We start from the raw sequence: 11,713 nt of genomic DNA, 5'->3' as shown, positions 1-11,713 counted from the left end.
TATTGGAGTATAATTGCTTTACAGTGTTGTGTTTCTGCTGTATAACAGAGTGAATCAGCTGTACGTATACATATATTCCCACATCCCCTCCCTCTTGCGTCTCCCTCCCACCCTCCCTGTCCCACCCCTCTAGGTGATCACAAAGCACCTAGCTGATCTCTCTGTGCTATGCTGCTGCTTCCCACTAGCTATCTCTTTTACATGTGGTAGTGTATATATGTCCATGCAACTCTCTCACTTTGTTCCAGCTTACTCTTCCCCCTCCCCATGTCCTCAAGTCCATTCTCTACATCTGAGTCTTTATTTCTGTCCTGCCCCTAGGTTCTTCAGAACCACTTTTCTTTTTCAGATTCCATATATATGTGTTGGCATATGGTATTTGTTTTTCTCTTTCTGACTTACTTCACTCTCTATGACAGACTCTACATCCATCCACCTCACTACAGATAACTCAATTTCGGTTCTTTTTATGGCTGAGTAATATTCCATTGTATATACGTGCCACATCTTCTTTATCCATTCATCTGCTGATGGACACTTAGGTTGCTTCCATGTCCTGGCTATTGTAAATAGTGCTGCAATGAACATTGTGGTACATGACTGTTTTTGAATTATGGTTTCCTCAGGGTATATGCCTAGTAGTGGGATTGCTGGGTCATATGGTAGTTCTATTTTTAGATTTTTAAGGAACCTCCATACTGTTCTCCATAGTGGCTGTATCAATTTACATTCCCACCAACAGTGCAAGAGGGTTCCCTTTTCTCCACACTCTCTCCAGCATTCATTGTTTGTAGATTTTTTGATGATGGCCATTCTGACTGGTATGAGGTGATACCTCATTGTAGTTTGATTTGCATTTCTCTGATGATTAGTGATGTTGAGCATCCTTTCATGTTAGCACTTATTTTCCATCTCTGTCAATCTGATGGGAAGACTCTTTCTGTAATTTAGTTTGATAAAGTTGCATTTTTGCTGATACACTCATATTAATAACTTTACTATTTCAAGGACTTATAATTCTTTGTCTTCTCCATGATGCTTAACAGAGCCTTGCTAAGATACAGAAGAAATGTATTTTTTAATTGGCTTTGGCAGCATTTCTTTTAAAATACATTATATCTTGAACACATAGAAAGGTGAAGAAAAATAACATCAGAAAGGATCCAAATTATTTTACTTAATAAAAAGTAAGATTGTATTCAATTCTTAATGTAGTCTTAGAGCATTATTACTATCAGCCAGCAATATCATATTTTATTTATTGAATTTATTGAAATCATATTGAATTTATTGCTTAATGTGCCATTTTTACTACAGCACTTTTCAAAATGCTTCAAAATGCTTAGTCTATAAGGTTAAGAAAAACATTCACTAGATAACTACTTTGAAATAATTTCCTCAACTCTGCCTTCATTCAAGAGGCCTAAAAACAGACTGGCCCACTTCCAACTTTCTTTCATGTTATCTTTGCTATGAAGTCATTCTATAGATAGGTTAATAAGCATTCTGGCATACAGAAAAATAGTTTCTGTAAAACTATATGGCATAGTTTTGGCTGGGGTTGTTCCTCCTTCAGAACTGCATTACGTAACTTTAAAGTGTTTACTTAAGCTCCTTTGGGCTGCCTCCATGGTAGCTATGAAGTCACTGAGAATTAGGAACAGTTTGGGGCCTGATAACAAAGTCTATTAGTTTAATGTGAACACTTTGTCAATTTTTTTTTATCACTGCCATATAAGGAACTTTAAAAACAAGGATATTAATTCATTTTATTTTTTTAAAAAGTTTGCTACTTCAAAAATCATTAAGAAATACACACAAAAAGGGTTCATAAATGTACATTTGCTCATTACCTAAATGTACTTATTTTAAAACCCATACTCTATAGCATGAATTCACAGTGTGATTTTGACTCATAAATAATTATGCAAAATTACTAAAATGTATAGAGCACAGCCTTTAGGAGAGTATGAATTATTAAAATGGCCTAAGCACTATTTCTGTCTGTAAGTCATAAAGGAAGTTTTCTATGAGAACATCAAAGATATATAAATTATAATAATATCAGCTTTGAGAGAATTTAAAAAGATACTAGGTTATAAGATTATTTTATCTTGATTACACAGAGAAAGGTAGTATCTTCAGTTCCTTAGATAGAGAACTCTTGAGCTCCTTTACCAACTAAATAAGAATGTGTCATGCAATGTGCATTGTACAAGTGGGAGAAGAGTCATTCAGATTTTGTATGTTAATAATCAAGTGTTATATCACCTCAAAGAAACATGCAAATTCTTATAAAATACCTAAAATCTCAACCATCACTTTAGAATTACTGACTTTTATGAATCAACAAGCCCAAGTAAAGTCAAAATCCTGACATCTGGGACTTCCCTGGTGGCGCAGCGGTTAAGAATCTGCCTGCCAATGCAGGGGACACAGGTTCGAGCCCTGGTCCGGGAAGATCCCATGTGCTGTGGAGCAACTAAGCCTGTGCGCCACAACTACTGAGCCTGTGCTCTAGAGCCCATGAGCCACAACTACTGAAGCCCACGTGCTCTAGGGCCCATGTGCCACAACTGCTGAGCCCACGTGCTGCAACTACTGAAGCCCACGCTCCTAGAGCCCATGCTCTGCAATGAGAAGCCACCGCAATGAGAAGCCCGCGTGCCGCAACGAAGAGTAGCCCCCACTCACCACAACTAGAGAAAGCCCGCGTGCAGCAACAAAGACCCTACGCAGCCAAAAAAAAGATCCCGACATCTAAAAACATGTAATCCTTTAAATGTCATTTTGTTTTAATTATGTAACATGAGTTTATTATAAAATTACTTACAGGAATAATCTTGATAGCATTTTGTTTTTTAACTTTGAGAAGTCATTGATGGCCTTGCCAATGATCTAGTGAGGTCCAAAGTCAGGGACAATTCAAGGAGGGAATGGAAGAACTTTTAGGACCTGATTATCTCCTTGAAGGTGCAGCCACTGTGGGTGTCCTACCTAGCTTGGGAGAGAGAGGTGTCTGTGTACAGGAGGCCTGACCTGGAGGGGAGGGAATGGTCATGAGGGAGAAAAATGGGGGACATTTATGAGACTGCCCACTCAGATTGGCTCTCGATTTGCTTTGCTGTAATGATGCAATGTTTGGGTTTTTATATTCCATTCTAATATCAAAAAGAGGATATTTATTTGGTTTCTTATGTTTAAACATTTTTCATATACAATATATTGTTTATACATCTATTTATCTGAAGTTAATATGTGTGGTGATTTTAAACACATGGCAAACTCTCTTCCCATTAAAAGGTAGAGTCTGATTCTCCTGTCTAGAATTGGTATGGCATTAGTGATTTGCCTCTAACGAACAGAATGTGGATAGGATGCCCCAGACTTCTACGCTTAGGTCATAAGTGATACAGTTTTACCTGGCTCTCAGTCTTGGGACCCTTGGAGCCCAGAGCCCTGTGGTGAGGAAGCCCACACCACAAGGAGAGGCCATGTGCAGGTGTTCTGGCTGAAAGCCCTAGCTAAGGTGCCAGCCATACATGAGTACGGATTGCTAGGCGTGGAAGTGAACACGCCTTCGGATGATGCAAGCCTTCAGCCTATAAGCTGCCCCAGCTGACTCCCAGTGGACTGGAAACAAGCTGTCTGCAGAGCCCTACCCATACTGCATATTCATGAGCAAGTAATGTGTTTTAAACCACTAAGTTTTAGGGGTGGTTTGTTTTGTATTTGAGTCCCTGCTTCCATTAAATCTCTAGCTCAGGTTAGCTGTAACAACTAGGAACACTTTCCCTCCACTTTTCCTTGTTTCCCGAGCTAGACTGAGATCTTAGCACCTCCAGGTACTAATTGTGGATGATTAAGTGTGGTTTTGAAGTGCTGTTAGGAACAAAACCCACCATTATGGGGACCCATTCTAGCCAAAGTCCTTTTCCTTGAAGGCTTAGTGGTTGAGCAGGGGAAAAAGAAAGCTTGATGCCCTCCATCTCTCCTTTTCTTCTTCACTAGGTATCCCTAGTTTTAAAAAAGAGGGGAAAGCAAGATTTAATCTTCTCCTGCCCTCATCTCCCTTCTGAATTCAAATCTTTGGAAAGGTGCTTTCTTTTTCACTGAAAAGGTACACAGCCTTTTCAGTCTTATAAAGGGACCAAACCAGCCACAGCTTTTTATTCCTTATGAAGGAAGCAAAACAGAGTTCCTCCTCCTGAACCCGAGGCCCACGTCTCCTCCCTCCCCAGACCAGAATGGGGATGGATCCCTTGCTCTGGCCTCACCAGCCAGTCACTTTCCCATCCCACCAACTCTTTCAAATTACCTTTCTTGAATCCCTTTTTTCTCTATCCCCACTGCCACTAGGTACACAGCAGTGGTTCTAGTTGATTCTTACTTAGATCACAGGATATTTTATTTTCCATCTTCCAGTTTCCAGGACCCCAACTGGTGTAATCCTTTCAAGGACCTGTAATCTTTTCATACCTGACCATGCATTTCCATTAAAAAAAAAAATCCTTTCATGGTTCTCCCTTTCCTGCAGGTTTCAATCCTGAGGCCCAATAGTCATTTACTCACAAAGCAGCATAAACCCTTGAAATTGTATGCAAAATTGTAGTAGAGGTCTATAGGTGCATTTTTTTTCCTGGAGAGAGACCAGATTGCTTTCCCTAGGTTCTCAAAAGGGTATGTGTTCCCCCAAAAGATAAAGACTTGCAGGTCTCAGGCTAAAGTCCAAACTCCCCAGCATGGACTACAAAGTCCTGTGTGACCTGGTCATTCTTCCAGCCTCCTTTCTTTCCCTTCTCTTTACCCCTTTCACATCCCACCCATTCTTACTTGGCTGTAGTTGTTCACTACAGGCCTTTGTACATGCTGCTTTGCTTGCTCAGCTTGGGAAATCCTTTCCTCTCTTCTTAGCTGGTCTAACTTTTGCCCATACAGGAAACTGCCTTCTTTCTTTTAAGAAGCACCTCAGGCCATGCTACCTACAGAAAGCTGTGCAGGCTAAGCAAGCTGGGTGTGAACTCTTGCCTCCCTGAATCCAGCCTAGCAATTGCTCTTTTAGCATCTACCTCCTGGATTTCCAAACTGGGGTGGGGGGTGGGAGAAAAGATAAAACGTAAAGTAAAACCTGTAAAACAAGCAGTGACTAATAATTGTGCAGCACTTATACAGAAGAAGAACCCCAGGCTGTAGTATACATTTTTGTAGTGCTTTCTTGGGAGGGTGAGATTGGGTAGTAAATGTGTAGTTTATAGTTCCCTCAGAGTGTTCATGATAAATACAACACACACCTTCCTGTTAGAGAATATCCTATACGAATTTTCAACATCATCCAGTTTTCCTTTATTTTATGCCCAGCCACCAAATGGTGTTATGTATTTAACAAATACTGAAATTAATAGTTCTGATGTTCTGCCATCTACTAGGACTGCTGGGTCATTAATCTGAATTATTTCTCCTTGGTTCACGCAACACCACCCAAAAAAGACGGTCTAACATCATGATGTGTCCTTAAAATTCTCCATCTACCCAGGAAGATGTTCCAACTTTTTGAGATAAACCGTGTACTAAGTCTTTTCGTGAGACCTGCTTTGTCTTACAGCACAGGCTTTAAGTCAACCCTTTACTCTTTCAAAAAGTTAAGTCTTTTAATTGTTGCCTCGAAACAGAGCTCTTTGCCTTTCTTGGGCGGACGGATCTGAACGAAGTGTATTTCCCTGCTACTAACGCATAAACTTATAAATAGCGCTTACCGCGCTGAGTCACCAAAACCCGGAGTTTCCCCAAATAGCTTATAACGACTGCTGGAATCGAGTCCTCCAGAGCGGTGACAGGCTCCTATCACACACCCGCGAGGCTGGACCCTAGGCGGGTCCCCAACCACCCAGCTCCCGGAGAACGCGGGCAAAGCCACCTATTGCCAGCTAGGAGTTGAGTGTCGGACCTTTTGAGCGCGGATGGCGCTCTCGGGACGCGGCCGGACTTGGCCTTGACCGCTCAGGGGCCGTCTCCGCCCCCTCCGGAGCTGGGAGCCGCAGGGGGCCGGCACAGGCCTCCGCCCTGCGCCGCCTGCTCACACAATGGGGCGCGTCGGGAGAGGACGGCCTCGGCACCCGCTCTGGTCCCAGGCCCGGGACTATGAGCAGCTGGGGAAGCAGCCAGGAGCTAGGGCGATAACGAAAATCCCCGTCTCCCCTCTGCCCACTCCCACACTTCGAAATGGCTGCAGCCGCTGGTTTGGGGGCTGGGGGAGCAAGGATGGGGGAGGGAGCGGAAGTGCCACCCCCTGCAGTCAGGGGATAGTGACGTCACCCCTACTGTCGGCCTGTAGCGGGGGCGTCTGCCCGTCACGTGACCCCAGCCCCCCCACTCGCAGCCGAATCCCGCGCGCGCGCGCGCTCCCTCCCCCAACCCCTTCTCCCCAACTTTCGCCCTCCCCGCTCCAGCAAGGCTGTCAACAGCGCCAGCTCCGCCCCCTCCCCCGCGCCCAGTGTAACCGCCACGGCGGCGCGGCGGGCGCTCGCGCTCAGGTCAGGGCTCCTGGAGGAGAGCATGCCTTATGTCCTCACCTAGCCCCCAGTTGACGGCGTGCTGGGTGCGTGGGCACCGGAGCCAGGGTGTGCGGTGGCGTGCGGCGACAGCGCTTCTCCGTTCAGCCCTCCCACAGCAACCGCAGGACGAGGTGGAGACGCCAGGTCCGAGCTCAGAGGGGGCGAGTTGTGCTCAGCAGCCTCCAGGTCCTGGCACGTCTCCGCTGGGGGTCGGCCCCCAGGCGGGAGCGGCAGCAGGGAGCCCGCCGTCGACCCCCTGCCCGGAGGCGCGCGCCTCCGCGGCGCTCCCGCCTCCACTCTCCCTGCCGCCTGGGCGGCGCACGCTACTCCTGGCTTCCTCGCGGGCCGCGGCGCGGCCACGGGCTGTACGACGGGGGCAGGCGCGGACCATCTCCTTGAGCCCCCTCGGCCACCCCGCCGTGCACTGCTGGGGTTCCAGATTGGGTGGCTGTCACTGCTGCGCCTCGTTCCATTTTTTCCCCCCTCAATTCTCTTCTAAGTAGAGGCTTGGGGGAGGGAAAAGAAAACCTAGTGTAGAAAGGGGCGGTGCGGACTGACCTGTCAACGGCGGAGGAGGCAGACCCCCGGTCTGGGCGAGCTCTCGAGCCCGCGCAGGGACCGGAGCCCTGGGTTCGCGCGGAGCGGCGCGGCGCGGCGGGCAGCAGCTGTGCCTCAGCCAGGTGTCCCCTCTCGGCGGGGCCCGCGCTGCCGCGCCCGCCCCCTCCCCTGGCGCCGCGCTCCCCGCCCCATCGCCAGGGACCAGGGAACCCCCCAGCTTGATTTTTTGTGCAGTTTCAGCAAAGCTCCGAGGAAGTTGGTCCTTTTGTTCCACTATTTATAGATTGCGTCAACATTGCGAAAAGGAGAAGGCGGAGCGGTGGCCCCTCCCCCTCCCCTCCCTCCGCCGGCTCCTGGGAGAGAAAAGCCCCAGCACACGACCTAAGTACACAGCGCGCCAGCCGCCCGCCCGCCTCCGGCCTCCTGCTCGCCGCTTCCCCCTCCTCCCTGCCCGGGCCAGAGCGCTGCCAACCCCGTCACGTGCCCGCCCGGGAAAACCAGCTCCCCGGGGCTCCGCGCCGTCCGCCAGGCTCCGTGGCGGCGGCGGCGGCGGCGGCTGCCTCGCTCAGCTGTGCGCCCAGCTCGTGGGCTCCGGCCGTGGCCCAGGCGTCGCGCACAGCGTGGGCACCCGCACCCTAGTCACTCGGGGGGGGAGCCGGGGTCCGCGACTCTTGGGTGTGCTCACAAGCCTTCCGTGCTTCCGCCCTCCTCCCCCACCCCGCCCAGTCTCGGGAGCGCCACCGCCCCGGCGCGGAGTGTGCGCGCGTTCGGGCCTCGCTGGGAGACAGGGGCCTGACTTGTCCTTCGCGCGGCCGCTTCCCCAGACGCTGGGATGCCAGGCCCCCCAGGCCCCCGCACGACTGGTTGTGGGCGGGGGACTGAGGGACGCCGGGGTGGCTGGCGGCAGCTCGAAGGCTGGCCGGCGGAGCGCGGGAAGTACGGTGCGGCAGTGCCGAGACGCGCGGAGACGCTTTCCCTCCTCCGCAGGTGCAGCGGGGCGTTGCGCGAGCTCACTTACTGCTTCCCGGACATCTGCGGACCAAGGAGTTTGAGCTACAGTGGGGGTAATATAGTTTTTGAGGAGTTACTGGAAGTTAGATCTATTACAACAACATTCGAACTTTTCTTTAAAACCTGATGACGAAATGATAGGCCCAGCCATACGCCCCGAAATGAAACTGAGCTCCCTTGCCGGCCTAAAGCCTCTGTTCCTGAGCTCGATGTAAACAAGGAGGGCGGTAAATACGAGAGGAAGGCCTTATTTTAACAAAACCAAGTGCAAGTAGCTGGTTTGAGTGTAATTTACCTTCGCAGCTTCCGGTCATTTCCCTAAGTGATCTATTTAGATCGCAGTCTAACTTTCCAGAGTCGGAATAAAATAATTTAGCCCTTCAGATCACGGGTGGAGGAAAGCCCGGGCTGAGCTGGGACGAGTGCAGGAAACGCGTCGGACCTTTCCGGGCAGCTGGACAGTGTGGTAAACAGTCTGGAAGACTTATGTTATTTTCTAAAGAGTTTGGAGAGACTTTTCCGTTGCACCCCTCCTCGTTCGGGCTCAAGTGCAGGCCGGGGGTGGGGGCGGGACTCTGCATGGGCCCTTACCCGGAGCCGTGCTTCCTGGCCCTGCACTGGGAGCGTGCAGTCCTAGGGGAGCTTTCGCACGGGCCACACGGGGCAGCAGCAAGCTTGCCTCTATTTGAGAAACCTTTCCAGGTTTGGCTTTTTTTTTTTTTTTTTAATAAAGGGGGAGACCTTAGGCCATGGGTTCATCGATGTAGGATACGTGTGCTTTGCTCGCCGTAAAGAGGGATGCGAGATGAAGAAAAGCGAGCCTGTGCAGTGGTTGCTGGGTTTCCAAAGCGCAGAGCTGAGTGGACCAGCAGCAAATGGGGCTGGGCGTTAGTCCCCTCACACCTGATGGTGCTCAGGGCCTGGTGTGGGAGCCGGATCCCGGCTGTCGAGCCTTCTCTCTCGGTTTCCTTCCAGTTTAGTGAAAGGCTCCGGCCTCCTCTCTTCCCGCCTTTCTACCCTGCCTATTCTTCTGTATTTGAAAGACACAGTCCTAAGAAGGCGAATTCGTTTCCGCGCCAATTTTGTTGCATCAATATCTACAAATCACGTTTCTTTGCGCGAAGAAAACAAGCCAGGGCCTCCTGGCTTTTCTCGCCCCTGCAGGGGACAGGGGTAGCCAGGCCTCAGCCTGAACCTTCCCCTCCCCCCGGTCCGCTTCGGACCGAACAGCGGTGTACCCATCACTTTGTCAGGACACGCGCTTTTCACCCCTACTTTGTTCTTCTGCAGTCTTCCCAGCTGCGGAGAGAAGGGAGCGAAAGCAAAACGAAAGCACCCGGGGCGCATCAGTCGCGGCGGCTTCCCTGAGCGCGGCGGTGGGAGGCCAAGGTCTGGGGTCGGAAGGCAAGGGTGGGCGCGGGGGCTGCGTGGAAACCGGGTGTCGGGTGGTCCCCGCAGGGCCCCCGGGAGCTGCCGGGAGCTCCATCGCTCCTCCTCCCTTGGGAAAAGCGACCGTGTGTGAGAATATACCGGCCCCGAAGGAAAAATTTGGTCTGGGTCTTGAGTTGAAATTCGAGACTGATTGGGACCGTGCGGAGGGGTCTCAGAGGCAAAGGAGGGTGGCGCGAACACGAGCGTTGGCCCCCGGCGGACGATCCCGGGGAGAGGTCCGGACGAGCGGCAGCGCAGCGAGGGCGCGCAGAGGCCGCCGGGGAGTGGAGGCCCACGGAATTGTTGCTCCACTGAGGTTGGATAAGCAGCCCGCTTCCCCGCAAAAACCAGAGTTCTACGCGGTATAAGGACTTCAGGGGACTTTGGTGATAACCTCCGCGCCCGCCCTCCTCCCTCGCGGTAGTCACTGCGGGGACAAAGGCGGCCTGCGCAGACTTGGACGAGGCGCGGCCCGTGTGGGCGGCCTTAGCGGCCGCAGACTTTTTCAGTTTAGAGAAGGATGAGTATCTTTATGAGGTGAAGGTAACCTCCACAACCACCCCTCAGGGGTGACAGCCACAGTCTGATCAGCTAAAAGGCGTCCTCGTTCCTCCACCTGCCCCCGCAATGAACAAACACTGGGAGATTGGCCTGCAAGATGCTCGCCCTGTCACTCCAGTACATTTGTGTAGCCAAACGCCCGAAAAGCCCCACCTTGCCCACATAAACAGCTAACTTTATTCCATTGCATGGCACCTTTCTTGTAGCAATAGCTGTGGGTTTTGGCAAGTGTTAAAAAATCATTTGATCCTAAATGGGTCGAATGTGGAAACATAGATTTCTGTGCGAGTAGTTTGGGTTTGTGCTATCTCTCACTGGCACCTAATGCACGGCGCAGCGCATAGCTGTTACACCTCTACCTGTGCAGGGGCGCTTTCGCACCGCGCCCTTTCACTCTGTAAATAAGTAGACTTGGAATTATGTACATGTGTGCATTGTTTAGATTTTGCATCTCTCGTTATTCATTTCACCGCAAGGACTCAAAAACGGCTATAATTTTAAAAGATGCAAAATTGAATTCTTTTAAGCGAATCTCGAGAAGGCAGTCTTGGTTTCCTGCTAATGTTATGCCGGTAACAGGCAGCAGTCAATCCCAGACTAATTTTGTTCGTTTTTATTCCTTCCCTCTTCACCACAACTGCAAATACCAGAAAGTTCTGCGAAAAACATGGCCCACTCCACCCAAATTTCTTTATACAATGATGAGAGGAGACCTGCAGGTGAAATAGACCCGTAGGCTATTACTTTTGGAAAGACTCTTCTATTTCTTTAAAAAAAAAAAAACTCAGCAAAAGCTATTTTTGACTCAACAGACTGATTAAAATGCCTGCTTTCACCATGCTCGCCCTTTGGTTTCGTATGTGGTCACTGTTCTCACTTTCTTACAAGTTTTTCCTCTTGTAACTTATTTTCGTGAAACAGAGATTCCATCAGGTTATCTTGCTAAACTGGGCGTCTATAATTATGAAGTTGGTCTTTTCTCCTCCGCCCCACTTAAGAAGTACACACACGGCCTTGAAAGCCCGCAGTTGTCTTTACTTTGCACCCCCCCTCCCCCTTTTCTTTTTATTTTAAATCTTCGCATTCGCAAATTATGCTTTGCCTGGGCTAGGTTCAGACTACAGCATCTAAAACGTTACCCGTCCGGGTAGTCCTTTAAGGCATCGAAAGTCCAGCCTTGCGCAGGCCACTGGAACCCGTACCAGAAACCTTGATCTGGAGTCCAGTTTGGAAACACATCTGTGCTTTCCGCGGTAAAATGGTAACTTGCCCAAGCGATGCATCTGGCTTTAGATTTTATGGGGAATATGATCTGGAAAAGGGAACGCCTGTTTCAGGCGCGGCAACATGCCCCGCGCGGATCCCCGGGGGCTCCCTCCTGCTTAAGAGCGCGCGGGGCCTCGACCCGCAGGGCCTCAGCCAACCTCTGGGCGCCCTGGTTTGGGTTAACCCCACACTAGCTCTCTCCCTTCCTGGCCTCGCCTGGGGTCGCTCTCCGCGGCGGACGAAGCTTGTAGACGAGAGGAGAAAGTTGGAGACTGAAGATCAGATGTCCTTAAAGGGGCTGGGGAAAGGGAGAAGCTCTTCGCAGCTAGTGCCAA

General features: G+C 50.2%; 1 long non-coding RNA gene across 1 annotated transcript in view; it reads right to left on the bottom strand.

Annotated features, from left to right (window-relative positions):
• Window positions 1-7,343, bottom strand: part of LOC132352476 (uncharacterized) — a 68,012-nt gene extending 60,669 nt beyond the window's left edge. Inside the window, exon 1 of the long non-coding RNA XR_009498728.1 lies at window positions 7,110-7,343. This is a non-coding gene — a long non-coding RNA (uncharacterized LOC132352476). The remainder of the gene's footprint in view (window positions 1-7,109) is intronic.
• Between the last annotated feature and the right edge of the window lie 4,370 nt (window positions 7,344-11,713).

The sequence above is a fragment of the Balaenoptera ricei genome, chromosome 18 (genome assembly GCF_028023285.1).
Source record: "Balaenoptera ricei isolate mBalRic1 chromosome 18, mBalRic1.hap2, whole genome shotgun sequence".
NCBI lineage: Eukaryota > Metazoa > Chordata > Mammalia > Artiodactyla > Balaenopteridae > Balaenoptera > Balaenoptera ricei.
This window is presented reverse-complemented; position numbering and strand designations above follow the sequence as displayed.